Below are 14,873 nucleotides of genomic sequence, written 5' to 3' on the forward strand. Positions count from 1 at the left end.
TCAGTGACTTGCTCCGCCATCATTAGAGAAGCTTCCTCCTGTAGCTTCTTCCTTCAGGACTCAAGGGAACCCTATGGAAGAGGAAGCAAAAGTAAGAGCCAGAGATGATGGAGGACACTAGAAAACCAGGCCCTCTAAACCAACATGATCTGTATCTACATGAGCCCATAGAGACTGTGGCAGGGCATCATGGTTCTGAACCAGATGGGCTGGCTCCTACAGATGAAAGAAGAGTTGGACATATACTCCCACCCCTAAATCACTTTTTCTATGAAATTTAAGCTTTGTCAAAATATAATGCTTAAACTTAATTCCTGTTTCAAATGCTATATGTGATTCTAGTGCCAGGCGTCAAATAAAATCAGAATCATTAGTACTGTGCTATTTTAAGATCTAAGGCAAATTTCAGAATCTGTTAAGGGCTATGGAGAAGTAATTTAAGTTTTTGAAAAGTACTAACAACTCTAATCTACTTTAATAGAGTACATTTTTAAAATCCCCTTTTCCCCAAATGTCTGGAATCACTTCTTAAACTCTAAATGTTTAAATGAAAACAGAAACCTGAAAAATTCAAGCTTACTGATGGCACTCTTTTGAAGACAACTATGTAGCAGGTATGATGTGTTGGAGCATGCTTTGTACCTTCTTCAAAATCCCATACTACTTTTTAATATATTTAGTACAATGCCATGAAAATAACCTATACATAAATATCATTTTGTGGCTGTTAAAGTGAAGCATTTGTAAAGTAATGAAGTAATGGGTGTAGGTCACAGTATGTAGCAGAGACTAAAACAACCTGGGTCTGTTTCATGTGCACTCATCTGGAGGAGATAGGACTAAAATTGTGTAAGAAAAAAAATAGGGGGCTGGAGAGATGGCTCAGCGGTTAAGAGCACTGACTGCTCTTCCAGAGGTCATGAGTTCAATCCCCAGCAACCACATGGTGGCTCACAACCATCCACAATGAGATCTGGTGCCCTCTCTTGGCCTGCAGGTGTACATACAAGCAAAACACTATATATAATAAATATTAAAAAAAAAAAAAAAGTTGAAAGTACTAGACTCAGAAGCCAGGCCCAGGCTTCTTGCCTTCTGGACATGAGATGGTTTTCCTTTGTCTAAATAGATCTTTGCAGTAATACCCTATACCTAGTATGCTTTATACCTGAAGGCACATCAGCATTTGTTATCTTGTCTTTAGGACACCAGTCTGAGCTACAGGAAATTACTTATTTGGGAAATAACTAGCACTGGCTTTATACAGCTGAAGCAAATGATACTGAAGGATGGTTGGAGTTTGTTTCCTGTCTCATAACTTTTGAAAAATTCTAGCATGGATTAAGGAGAAACTCATAAGTCTTATCCCAGTTGGGGAAGTATTTACAGGTTGCTGACTGCTAAGGGAGAGTGAGTTCTGTGGTCCCTGGTGGATTGAATGTACTCTGGTGATGGTCTCACACTCATGTATATGTGAACAGCATTAATGATTCTGTGTGTGTGTGTGTGTGTGTGTAAAAATAACACATGGAGTTTGGAAGTGGTTTTCAAGGAGGAGTTAGGGGAATGAATACTTTCAACATATATGTATGCTTGTATAAATATTTCAAAGGATAAACTAAAGAGCCTTTATTTTGTCTCATTTTTCCAAGACTTTTTTTTTTTTTTTTTGGCCTGCAAAGTGGGTTAGTCACATCTGTATCACATTGTTTACATCAGGAGAAAATAACTGAAAAAAATCTACTCATTGTATTTTTTCCTTAGTCATGACATATGCACTAATAAACATGACTCTTTACTGACGAAAAACCACTGGACTTTTTTTTTTTTTTTTTGGCCTCCAATGGAGTCATGTTCTGGACTCATGTTGTAGACCAGACTGGCCTCAAACTCAGAGAGATCTGCCTATCTCTACTTTCCTGAATGCTGGGATTATAGGTGTGTGCCACCACACCCAGCAAGATAGCCTTTCTTTCTCTCTCTCTTTCTTCCTTTTCTTTCTCTTCCTTATTTCCTTCCTGCCTTCCTTCCCCCCCTCTCTCTTATTAATTAATTAATTAATTAATTCACCTTACATCCTAATCATAGCCACATCACTCCACTCCTCCCAGTCCCACCCTTCCTTCCCCTTCCCTACTCCTCAGAAAGGGGGAGCCCCACTACCCACCGACCAGACTCATCAAGTTGCATCAGGATCGAATTCTTTCTCTTCCCCTGTGGGCTGGCAACACAGTCCTATCAGGAGGAAGGGATCAAAAAGCAGGCAACAACATCCCTTTACTAGTGGATTCACATGAAACCTGAAGTGTCTGTCAGCTACATATATGTAGAGGACCTAAGTCCATTCCATGCATGGTCCTTGGTTTGTGCTTCAGACTCCACTGGCCCCTGTGGCCCCTGGATAGGTAGCTCTATTGCTCTTCTTGTGGAGCTCTTTTCACCTCTAGGTTCATGGAGACTGAAAAGGACACCCTCTAACCAGACAAGACTCCTAGTGGAAGGAGGAGAACACCATCCAACCACAAAAACTTTGATCCAAAACTTACACTACCTACAAGACATGAAGGGATAAAGATAGAACAGATAGATCACATATTGAGGGAATGTCCAATCAATGCTTGGCCCAACCCAAAATCTACCCCATGGAAGAGAGCTAACCCCTGACACTATTAATGATACTCTGCTATCCTTGCAGAGAACAACTCTGAGAGGCTCCACCCAGCAGAGGTTAGAAACAGATGCTGAGACTCCCAGCCACATGTTGGGTGAAGCATAGAGAGCCTTCTGGAAAAGTGGGAAGAAGAATAAAGATAGCTTTTCTTAAGGGCCATCCACAAGTCTTGATCAATGCCACAATAACAGAAAACCTGTTAGAACCATTATTTATAACTGCATTTAATTTGCTAAATAAACCTGATGCTGAAATGTATGCCTCTCAGAGCTATGGAATACGGGCTTTTGCTACTCCAAAACTATAAGCCCTGAATTAAACTATCATAGGATAAAAATGATATCTCTCTATATACAGATATAAAACTATATAGAGAGGTAGAAAAAAAGAAATGAAAAATATGTACTATGTCCAGATAAACTTAACATTTATAAAAAAGAGAAGCTGAGGGGATTCAGAACCATCTAGTGGCCAGGTATGTATTGGGTTTTGATTAGGTGGAAGTCAGAAAAGCAGAAAGGAAAACAGGGTGATGGCTTGTATCCCAAACGTTCTAGCCTGAGGAGGAGTAAAGCCACAGGTGTGAGAAGTATTTGAAAAGTACCGGGAAACGAGAGTAGTTCTGTAACTTTTGCTTGTAAGGATGGTGAGAATTCCAACGCCACATAATAATGCTGGCTTAGAGTCCAGAACGTTACCTGGATAAGCCCTATACCAAGCCCAGAGCTGCCAATGTTATTTTGTGTCATCATGGAGTCATTGATTAATTCCAATGTGAGTGATATGACATTTTCTCTACGACCAAAAAAATTCGTTCCATACCAGAACATTCACGGAAATGTTAGGGCAGGACAGAGTTCGACACTGTACTAGATATGATGTAAATGACTGAATGGATAAAATTAGAAAGGAGGCCTGGTTGTGTGAGGCCCCATTCATCAACGGAAAGAGTAACCCAGCAAGAACATCTGCCAAGGCAAAAGAAATGAAATAGTGTTAGATCTAAAAAATTTCCTACGCAATAGATGATGAAATCACTACAGCACAAGAGGCAATCTGAGCCAGCAAGTCTCCTGTATTCACTCACTCTAATGCTCGTTGGAGCTGGCAGACACACTCAGGTTAGCAACGCACACCATATAAGCAGGTCGCAAACCTCACACAAGATAATAAGGAAGGAGAAACTCCCACCCACCTTCTTTTCTCTTTACAGGACTGTTATAAACTGGCTTTGACTCGCAGGGTTAAACTGAGGTCGGACTTTGCGTGAAGGCAGGAGTCAAAACTTGGTAGCTTATCATATTGTTCTACTTGTAGATTTCTAGGACCCTCTGTATCCTTTTATTTTGCTGTTCTCCCATGCGTCTCTCATTTAGAGTCCCAATAGGATGATAGGCAGATTTGGGCCCAGGGGTCCCGCTCAAACTAAGGCACCAGCCAAGGACAATACAGGAGGTAAACTTCAAACCCCTTCCCAGATCTAGCCAATGGTCAGAATATTCTCCACAGTTGAGTGGAGAGTGTGATACGACTTTCTCACGTACTCTGGTGCCTCACATTTGACCATGTCCCCTGGAGGGGGAGACCTGGTGGCACTCAGAGGAAGGACAGCAAGTAGCCAAGAAGAGACTTGATACCCTATGAGAATATATAGGGGGACGTAATCCCCCTCAGGAACAGTCATAGGGGAGGGGAGTAATGGGAAAATGGGGGGGGGGGAGGAATGGGAGGATACAAGGGATGGGATAAACATTGAGATGTAACAAGAATAAATTAATAAAAAAAAAACTTGGTAGCTTCTGGGGGGAGAAATAGAACTCTTTTTAAAAACTTGTTTTTATTCATTTTTTTTTATCCATATCCCGGTGCCCTTCCTCTTTTCCTCCCAGTCCTGCCCTCCCATCTTCTTCCCAGAGGTACCCACATGTGACAAGAACCCCCACAGAAGACCAACAGAGTCAATTAACTGAGGCCCATGGGGGCTTACTGAGACTGAACCATGAACCAACGAGCATGCATTGGCCCTAGGTCCCCTACACATATGTAGCTGGTGGGCAGCATGATCTTCATGAATTAGCAATTAGAGCAGGGGCTGTCTCTCACATAGATTCTGTTGCCTGCTTTTGGATATCTTTCTCTTAGCTGGACTGCCCTTTTGGGCCTCTCTATCTCTTTAACAGCTAGAGCTGGTGGCTCTGCGGCTGTTTCCATCGTGGGGAGACATTCTAAGGAAAAAAGAAAGGGGAAGATGGAAAGGAAAAGAGCTGATGGCTTCTGGCATAGGCTGCCCATAGAGAAAGGAAAAAAGGGGAAAAATCACACATGTATGCACACACACCCACACACAGAGGCATGTACGCATGTGAGAGCACTTGGTGGATGAAGCAAAGGCAGGCTCCAACATGCTTCAACAAATTCACACACACACATACATACATACATACACACACACACACATACATACAATACATAATCAGACAGACATGTATTTGGTGAATGATGGCTGGAACAAACCTCTAATGAGGGGGCTATTATAGACTCCAGCCAACCTTACATATATATGTGTGTGTGTGTGTACATATACATATACTCACATATGCACATATACATATATACACAAACATGTATGTGCATATGTACATACATATATACACATCTGTATATAGTGTGTACATATATACACATATGCATATATACATATATATACTGTGGATGAAAAAACTCAAAGGTTCTTCCAATATCATACACACATACATATAGACAGACATACAGACAGACAAACAGGCACATATTTGGCGGATAAAGCAAACTCTAAAGAGTAAGCTCCATTGAGTAAGCTCCAAACCACATTTCCCCCACCCCTTTCTCTCTCTTTCTCTGTCTACACACACACACACACACACACACACACACACACACAAAGACACACACACATTTTGGGTGGATGGAGCAAATTTGAGCAGCTCCACCAACTTTTATTATTGTCCTAGGCTTATATACCCTCTAAAGCAAAGATCTGCATTTCAGAAGAAGAAGAAAAAAATACTTCATAGCCATAAAAGCAATTATTACAGAAACAGATAAAGTCTTTACACTGTTGGAAATACAGCAGGGTTATTGATAACTAGGCCTAACTAACCATTTCTTATCTATCACTTCATTCCACAAGTTCAAAGCTATAGTTCTTTATGCTAAAGGTTAACAAAGTTGAGAAATTTTGAGGTGTGATAGGAGGAAAATTGTTTACATGTCTGTCCATTAAGGCTCACACCTAACAAAACATTCTTTATATCCTGTTAGCTCCCACAAGTTCATTATAAGTTCAAAGTAATTTTTTCATATGTCTTTCATGCCACAATCTCATTGTAAGTTTGGAGCAATAGTTTTTCATGTCATAGGCTATCAAGATTTTGATTTGGTTTTTGTTTGTTTGTTTTTGTTTTTAGTATCAGGAAACAGGTCATCTATTTTATGTCTTATTTTTAAAGCCTTGTGTAGACGAAATTAGTTACCATGGTGCATATTTAGACTTGTGATCCCCTCTTTGGACCTAAGCTAGAATGATTGCCTTCCTACATCAGAAGTTTGCCTCCAGCCTATTCTTCTGAGTGCAATTTATATGCTTCAGACATGAAGGTGCAGCTTTTGATATTCTGCAGGAGGTGCTTAACGTTACTTGAATCAAATCAGAAATTTTATAAAATCATTTTCTGGAATTAGAAAATGCTCGATTCACCTAATCAGCATTATTTCGTGAAAGTACATCTTCATATTGGTACTGCAGTCAATCTTTCCTGCAGAAAACAGTAGGCAGTGAGGGTCTCTCTGTGCCATGCCAGATATATGAGGGGGTACAGCAGTGACAAACATGAAAAGGCATATCAGCAGCAAGAAGCAGGACAGAGACAAAACCCCCGGGGTCCATGCCTCATCAGGGTATTCCTAGCATTATCTGTGTGAAAAGAGGGGGCTGCCTTCACTCATAAGTTTTAAAATCAACTTCAAGATTTAGGGTGATCTCTGCGCCTGTTCATGCTAAAAACTAAACATTGATTAGTGTCTTCAAAATAGGATAGTCACTGACTCTATAAGAAGCTTGCTTGCATTGTTATTCAAGTATAGGTATTAGTGAAGTGTGACACGATTTGATTTCAAAGGAAGAAACTATTTGTTATTTTCTTTCTTTCTTTCTTCCTTTTTTTTTTTTTTTTTTTCATCTTCAGAAACAGAGTCTTGTGGAGTCTGGTCTAACCAGAAACTCACTGTGTGGCTGAAGATGGCTTTGGTCCTTGTCCTCTACCCTCAAAGTGCTGTGATTATAAGACGGCTGCACCACCACATGTGGGTTGTGATAGCCTTCTGTAGTTAGTTGACTTCACACTAGCCCTGTTTGCCAAACTTAACATCGTTCTGAATCAGGAAATATATAAATGAATAATTAAATACAATAAAAAATTAAAATCACAATTTCTGGAAAAGATAAAAAGCTGTCAATAAGTCAATGATGTGGAGGGTTATTGTTAACAAATGGAGAGTTGACAGCTGAAAATAAACAAGGGCAAAGATTTTTCACAAGGAGTGAGTTGGAAAGAGATGTATTCTTTATATTCCAATTTCACATAAAATAAGTTTTAATCTATGCTTGTGTTATACCTAAATTAAAACATTATATTTTATTATTCTATTCAAATTGTTAAGTGTACTCTCCCAAGCAAATATCTTTATTCTTCAGCATGTTTAAATTTTACTTACCTATTTGATAGTCTTAAAAAAAATAGTTTAGAAAGTAAAGAGATTCACTGTAAGAATTTCATGTGTCTCTGCTTGTGTTACCTCCCCACCCTCTCCGCTAAGCTCTGGTCAGCTAGTCTCCCTCCCCCTCCCCAGTAGATGACTCCCTTCATCCAGGACACATGTATTCCCGCCCTCCTTTCCATCTTTTTCTCCCATCTCTGGCACTTTCCCCTAAGATGTCCTTTTTACCTCTCAATTTCTCCTTTCTGTTTCATTATCAATATCCCTGCCATACATATAAAGACTCAAATCTAAGATCTATGTTAGAGAAATCATATTTATCTTTTTGATTCTGGGAAATTTCACTTAAAATATTGATTTCTATTTCCATCCGTTTTCCTGAAAATGCCATAATTGTATTTTTCTTAGTGAGTGAATAAAATTCATACACACACACATGCACACATGTACACGCACACACACACACACACACACACACACACATACACACCTATCTGATCAGATGCACATCATACATTTAGGCCATTGTGTCAGTGGTGAGAGGAGTTACCCGAATTCCAATGAAGTTATTTCAGGTTCAGGGTATAACAGGAATTATATATATATATATATATATATATATATATATATATATATATATATGTAATATGTACTTTTAAAGAAACAAAATAACTCCCTATGACTTTTAAAATATCTTTTGTGCTTTTTCTTCATCTCCTTCCCTGTTTCCTTTGGTTGTCTCATGACTCCCTCCATGCTCAGGTAAGTCTCTTTCACCTAGGTGTCCTATTTCCATCCTTGTATTTCTCAAATAATTCTTTTATGCAATATATTTTGATTATGGTTTCTCTCTTCTTCTCCCAAATTCTCCCCAGTTCCTTACCCTTCCAACTGCATGCCTTCTTTCCCACTCATTTTTAGAAAACAAAGATAAAAAAAAAAACCCTCATAATAAAGCAAAATAAAACCAAAGCAAAGAAACAAACAACAATCACAAGAAAGACATACATAGACACACACTCATGCATACTCACACATATGCTTATACTCACACACTCAGATATTCACACAAAAAATCTTGCACACACTCACATGCACATGGACACACTTGTAGGCACACACACATGCATGCGTGCACACACACACACTCACCATAAAAAACAAAATTGGAAAGCACAATATACAAGCAAAGGACAAGTAAGGTTAAAAATCATGCAAACAGCAATATGAGACAAAAAGTATCTCCAACAACAGCATTAAGTTTGCTTTTTGTTGGCATCTGCTGCCCTGAAGTGCGATTTGTACCTAGTGTGATTGGCTCCAAAGCCAGGGGGACCTGATGGACGTGGACAAAAAGGGGTGTAGGTCAGTGAGTCCCAGGTGGTGCAGAATTATATGGAGCACTGGGGTGACTCTCCTGGAAGGATTGCTGGCCTTGGTTCTTTGGTTCTTTGGCAGACAGAATCCAGGTTTTCATGTCTCTCTGCAGGAAGAGGTCCCTGCTAAGTCTAAGTTGGGTCAGCAGGGAAGGAGTCCTGATGGTTCTCCGCTTGGAGAGTGCTAGAGGCAGTCGCCAGAATCAAAAGCCTAAGGGAGATAGCAAAAACAAAACAAAACAAAACAAAACAAAACAAAACAAAACAAAACATCCCAACAACAACAACAACAACAAAACCCCACCCAAATCCAAAAACAAACAAACAAACAAAAAACAGGAATTAAACTATATTGTGCACTCTTAAGCCTAGTGCATTTGGTGTAGAGGGGGAGTCAAGACTAAGCCAAAACTGAAAGATTAAAAGGAAGCAAAAAGTAGGGCAAGAAGGAAGGGCAGGGGAACAGAAGGCTAAAAGGGGAAGGATCAAAAAGACTAGACCAGAATGGGCCAAAATGCGACCTGCCCCCATTTGGGAATGTTGGGGTTCTTAAGGCCTGGAGCTTGTAAAAGAGAGGGGGAGATCCCAGGATGTGGATTCTGTCCATAGTAAATATCCTGAGAGTCTTATCTCAGACAGGGAAACAGCCCATTGCTAATCTGGACATGGCTTTGAAGGTTTTTTTTTTTTTTTTTTTTTTTTTTTTTTTTTTTTTTAAATCAAAGTAGGGCCAGGTCTATGATACCTCTCACCAGATGGGATTTAGGGGTCTGCTGAAATCAAAATGGAGGTCCTTCCTTTTTCTAGCACGATAGGCCGGATTTCTAGAAGTGGGGTGTGGACTTCCACCTTGTTCATCCAACCATTCATTCCTCCATCTCTCTATCTCTGCACATTGTCTCTCTGTGTGTCTCTGTATCTGTACCTAATATAGGAAGAAGCTTCTCTGATAATGCTGACCAATACTCTGATCATATTTGCCTTTTGGCATCTGTGTTAACTCACTCAGATAATTTTTTTTCTAGCCCTATTCATTTACCTAAATCTCAGCCAGTGGTGATTTTCCTGCTGTTGCTAACTGTGTCCTTGTATTCCCCTCTCTTACCCTGCTATTGACCCACCCACTACTCCAGTCTCCCGCCATCAGTTCTTAATATTTTCCTGGTTTCATGGTGACTCTGGGTTCTATTACTCACATCTAATGATTGACTTGTGGATAGCACACACAAATAAAAGAAAACAGTAGGTGTTTATCTTTTCTGCATCTAGGTTGTTTCACTTGGTATAATAGCTTTTAATTCCACCCACTTACTTTTAATTTAGTACTTTCTTAAAGTTCTTAACACAGAATTCAGTCATCTATCAGCCATCCTGACTAGATCTCCTCCTCTGCACCATTTCTATTTTCTTCCTCATTTCCGTTTGGTTTTTCTACTATGCATGCCTGAATGCTTCCATAGGCTTTCAAGGCTTTATTGGTTTTTTTCCTCCTTTAGTTCCCCTTTCTGGCTGGGAATATCATTCATGCCCTAACAGCATTCATACCATTACTTCTAACTCTGTCATGCAAAGACCACCACTCACACAGAGATGACAAATTAGGTCATATCAGGTAAGCGCTGGGTGAACACAAAGCATGTACACATGTGAACCTATATATGGCAGCCCGTTAAGAATCCTAAGACTACATCGGAACTTTCTCAGCTTTCCTAGAGACATATCATTTTCCAGATATTTCTCAGTTGCCAGTAATTCTTTGTGTAGGGTTTGGGTGTTGTGAGCTTTTTCTCATCCACTTTGGCATGTCCAATGATGCCATCTTTGTTCAGCTCACTTTCGTTGGGCAGGATGTGGTGAGCATGTTCACGTGTGTAGCTTCTCACATTACTAGAAGACAAAATCTCAGAGCAAACTCCCTGATCTTCGGCCTTTAAAATCTGTTCCCTCCTCCTCAATGTTGCCTAGCCATGGGTATGAGAGTGTTTTGTAGAGTATCTCTTGGGACTGAGCTCCAAAATGCCTTTCGATTGGTTGTACTGTTCAATAATGGTTGTCTTTTGTTGGAAAGAGAAATTTCCTTGGTGAAGGGTGAAAATTATGTTTATCTTTGGGTACAATGATGGACATTTATTCCTTACTTTTAATTTTATAAGCTTAAAAATGTATTTCTTACTATTTTTATTAATGGCCCAAAATGAAGACATTTTTTAAGCTTTACAAAAATATTTTCTTTCCTTATATTATTGCATTTTTCTAAATATTTTACTTCTCATTTGTTATATTTGTTCTTAAAAACCTAGTTCACAAACAAAGCAATTAGGAGAGGTCTACTCAGGATCAAGATAATCAATATCATCTCCATTTTCTCCTGTGTAAGGTTTCAGAAGCATTCCACACACAGCCCTCATCTTCCATGTCTTCAATGCTTGCCTTCAGAGTTGCTCCCAAAGGATTTATTTTTTGCTCATGTAAGGTAATGTAAACTAACAGAATAATACAAATAATATATGATATTATAATTATGTATATGTATGCATTTACATGCAGAAGTACATTGTAATGATAAAAATTATAATACAGTAAATACATACAGCAACAAGAGTCTGTTGTCTTTCTCTTTTTTAAAAATTTTTTATTAATTTATTCTTGTTACATCTCAATGGTTATCCCATCCCTTGTATCCTCCCATTCTTCCCTCCTTCCCATTTTCCCCTTATTCCCCTCCCCTATGACTGTTCCTGAGGTGGATTTCCTCCCCTTGTATATGCTCATAGGGTATCAAGTCTCTTCTTGGTAACCTGCTATAGAAGAATGGATAAAGAAACTGTGGTACATATACACTATGGAATACTACTCAGCTATTAAAGCTATTAAAAACAAGGAATTCCCGAAATTTGTGGACAAATGGACTGAGCTAGAAATGATCATAATGAGTGAGTTAACCCAGAAGCAGAAAGACTCAAATGGTATATACTCACTTATATCTGCATACTAGCCCAAGGGACATGTCTCATGAAAGCCTTCACTTACCAGGAAACTGGGACAGAGGGGAGGACAACCTATTGGGACTCTAGATAAGAGAAGCATGGGAGAATAGCAAAGTAGAAGGATCCAGAGGGTCCTAGAAACCTACAAGTAGAACATTATGATAGGCAGATTTGGGCCCAGGGGTCCCACTCAAACTAAGGCACCAGCCAAGGACAATACAGGCGGTAAACTTTAAACTCCTACCCAGATTTAGCCAATGGACAGAACATTCTTCACAGTTGAATGGAGAGTGGGATATGACTTTCTCACGTACTCTGGTGCCTCACATTTGACCATGTCCCCTGGAGAGGGAGACCTGGTGGCACTCTGTTGTCATTTTCAATCATTATCCGTTATACTTATTTCTATTACTCTTTTATATGTATTTAAACTCATATATACATATAATATGTTTGTATGTAATTTAGCCATAATTTCCTCCCCTCTAATTCCTCAACTATAACACTACAAATTTTCCATCCCAATTTTATGTGTTCTGTCTCTATCTCTCTGTTTCTCTTACTTGTGGATGAGATGTCATCTTTCATCTACCTCTGTAGCACCATGATTGTCTACAGGCAGGATGTTCTCTGCCACTTATGGTCCTGGAGTCACCCTCTGAAACTGTAAGCACATCTCCAACTAAATTCTTTCTTTTAAACATTGCTTTGGTCATGATGTCTTTTTGCAGTAATAAAACAGTAACTAAGACAGGATCCTTCTTTTAAGGGGGGCTTTAAATCTTAACAAGAAATATAGGAGATTAATTCCCAGCAACATTGCTCCAAAGTTACGAGCAGTGCATTGCACTATGTTGTCATGTGACAAGACAAGGCTTATTCCTCGTTAGCTCCATTACACTCCTTTGAATCACCTGCAAATAAAATCTGCCACTGACCAAGAAGTACACAGTACATGACTACAGCTGTCCTCTGCCTTTGGGTCCTTCTGGTGCCAAGAGTGTAAACGACTATTTCCCCAACACTGTGACCAAGTGTTTGTGTCATTTTTTTTTCTGCAAAGACAACATTAAAGTTCCACTTGTTCCACGTCTCACAAAGGCTTGCTGTAATGTAGTGTTAATTTGTATTTGTCTAGTGGCTGATGAGGTTGACTACTTCTTCATGCACCAGCTGAATGTTAGGATATCCTTCCTTCTCATTTATTCTGGGCACTTTTGTCAGTAATTTGAAATTAAGTTGTCTGTAATATTTATATGTGTATCTGTGTATATTTAAAGATATATACATATACATTGAAAGATATATTTAAAGATATGAATATACCTCACCATTTGAATACGTACTTTTTGTCATAAATATGTATTGCAAAGGTCTTTTAGATGAAAGAGTTCCTGTGTTTTCAGCTATTTCATCTATATAGGTTAAATGGAGAACTTTTTAGCGAATACATAAAAAGGCACATCTAAATGGGCTAAAGGTGTGATATTTTGATACATGTATGTATTGAGTAATGATTATATTAGTATAATTATACGTACCTTCTGAAATACTTGTCTTAACTTTGGCGTCAGAATCTCAAGATCCTTTGTTCTGGAATTTTGAAGTGTGTTTTACGCTATTGTTTCCTTTAAGATCAATGCATAAGCACTTTTTAATTAATGCTCAAATAAAAAAGTACAAAGGTTATAATCTATATTTTATTTATGATTTGCTGTCCTCTTAAATGTTTATCATAAAGGCAAAATTTTTATTTAACCTTTTCATGGTCTTTCTTTTTAAGATATTATGCTGATGGTGACAATATATTTGGCATGTTATGAAAGTCAAAAACATTTATCTAAAACGTGCTTTACTAAAATGGAAAAAAATAATTATACACATTGAGTGGTTTTAAATAAAATTATCTGAAAGTTACATAAAAACTTGAAGGAGGAGAGGCCTGCTACCAAGCTGAGAGGGAAGGCAGCTAGGTGACATTTTCATGATCAAGTATATGGTGGATAGATAAGTGAGGAAAAGAAGCAGATAGTTTGTGTGCTGGGTGGTGAGGGAAGCTTGATAGTAATAGCCTTAACTGTCAACTGATGTCCCTCCCGGTGCTGCAACTGAGGGCCATGTCTAGGTCTGTGGCCCTACAGTAGCAGATAGCTCTGTAGATGTCATTGGTTCATGTTACCATCTGGGGCTATGTGGACATAACTGGTCTGGGCTGCCATGTTGATTTCCAAGGGCTGCACAGAACTAGTCCTGCCCATTGCCTGGGGGAAAGATGGCCCCAAGGGCATAAAAGCAGAAAGATGACCCTGCCCTTTGTGGCCTGTGGCAGGAAGGATAACTTAAACACCCTTCCCTGGGGTGGTGAAAGAAGGCTGATCCCTATGCTGTGAGATGGTCCCTGTCCTTCGCCTGGGTAAAGCAAGAGTGGCACCTGGTGGCACTGGTGCTGGAGAGTGGGCGTGCTTACCAACTCAGCTACCACCTAGGTCATGATCCATGGCTTTGAGTCAGCCCACCCCAACATCTACCTTGTATACGAAGTGGTAGAGCATGTGAAGGCACTAGTCCTGGAAAACAAAAGCTTCAGCATCTCCTTCACACAGGGCCACAGCAGGATATTATAGAGGTGTCCTCGTGAGTATCCAATATTGCTAGTATAAGAGAAACTAGAGGCCTTTAACCAGAGCAACGACTCATTGAAATGAACCTGTGCAAGTAAACTGTTTGAGCAAAAGGGTATACTGTGTGTTATGCCATGACATAATGCAGTTCCCATGGCAATATTCTTAATATTTAATTTAACTTCTTTTTCTTTTGGTGGGGAAAGGTTGCAAGGGCAGAAGGTGGAGATCGCTGGATGGAGAGATGGATAGAACTAGAATCCATGGTATAAAATCTACACACACACACACACACACTTACACACATACACACACACGCACACACAAAATCAATAAAGACTTAGAAAAAAAGAAAAGTTGAAGGAAAGATTGATATCATTTTGTATCATTACTTCTTCAAACTTAAGGTAGAAAATATAGGAAGTATTATTTGTTTATTTAGTCTAGAAATCTGCAAGTAGAA

Source organism: Acomys russatus, chromosome 30 (genome assembly GCF_903995435.1).
Source record: "Acomys russatus chromosome 30, mAcoRus1.1, whole genome shotgun sequence".
NCBI lineage: Eukaryota > Metazoa > Chordata > Mammalia > Rodentia > Muridae > Acomys > Acomys russatus.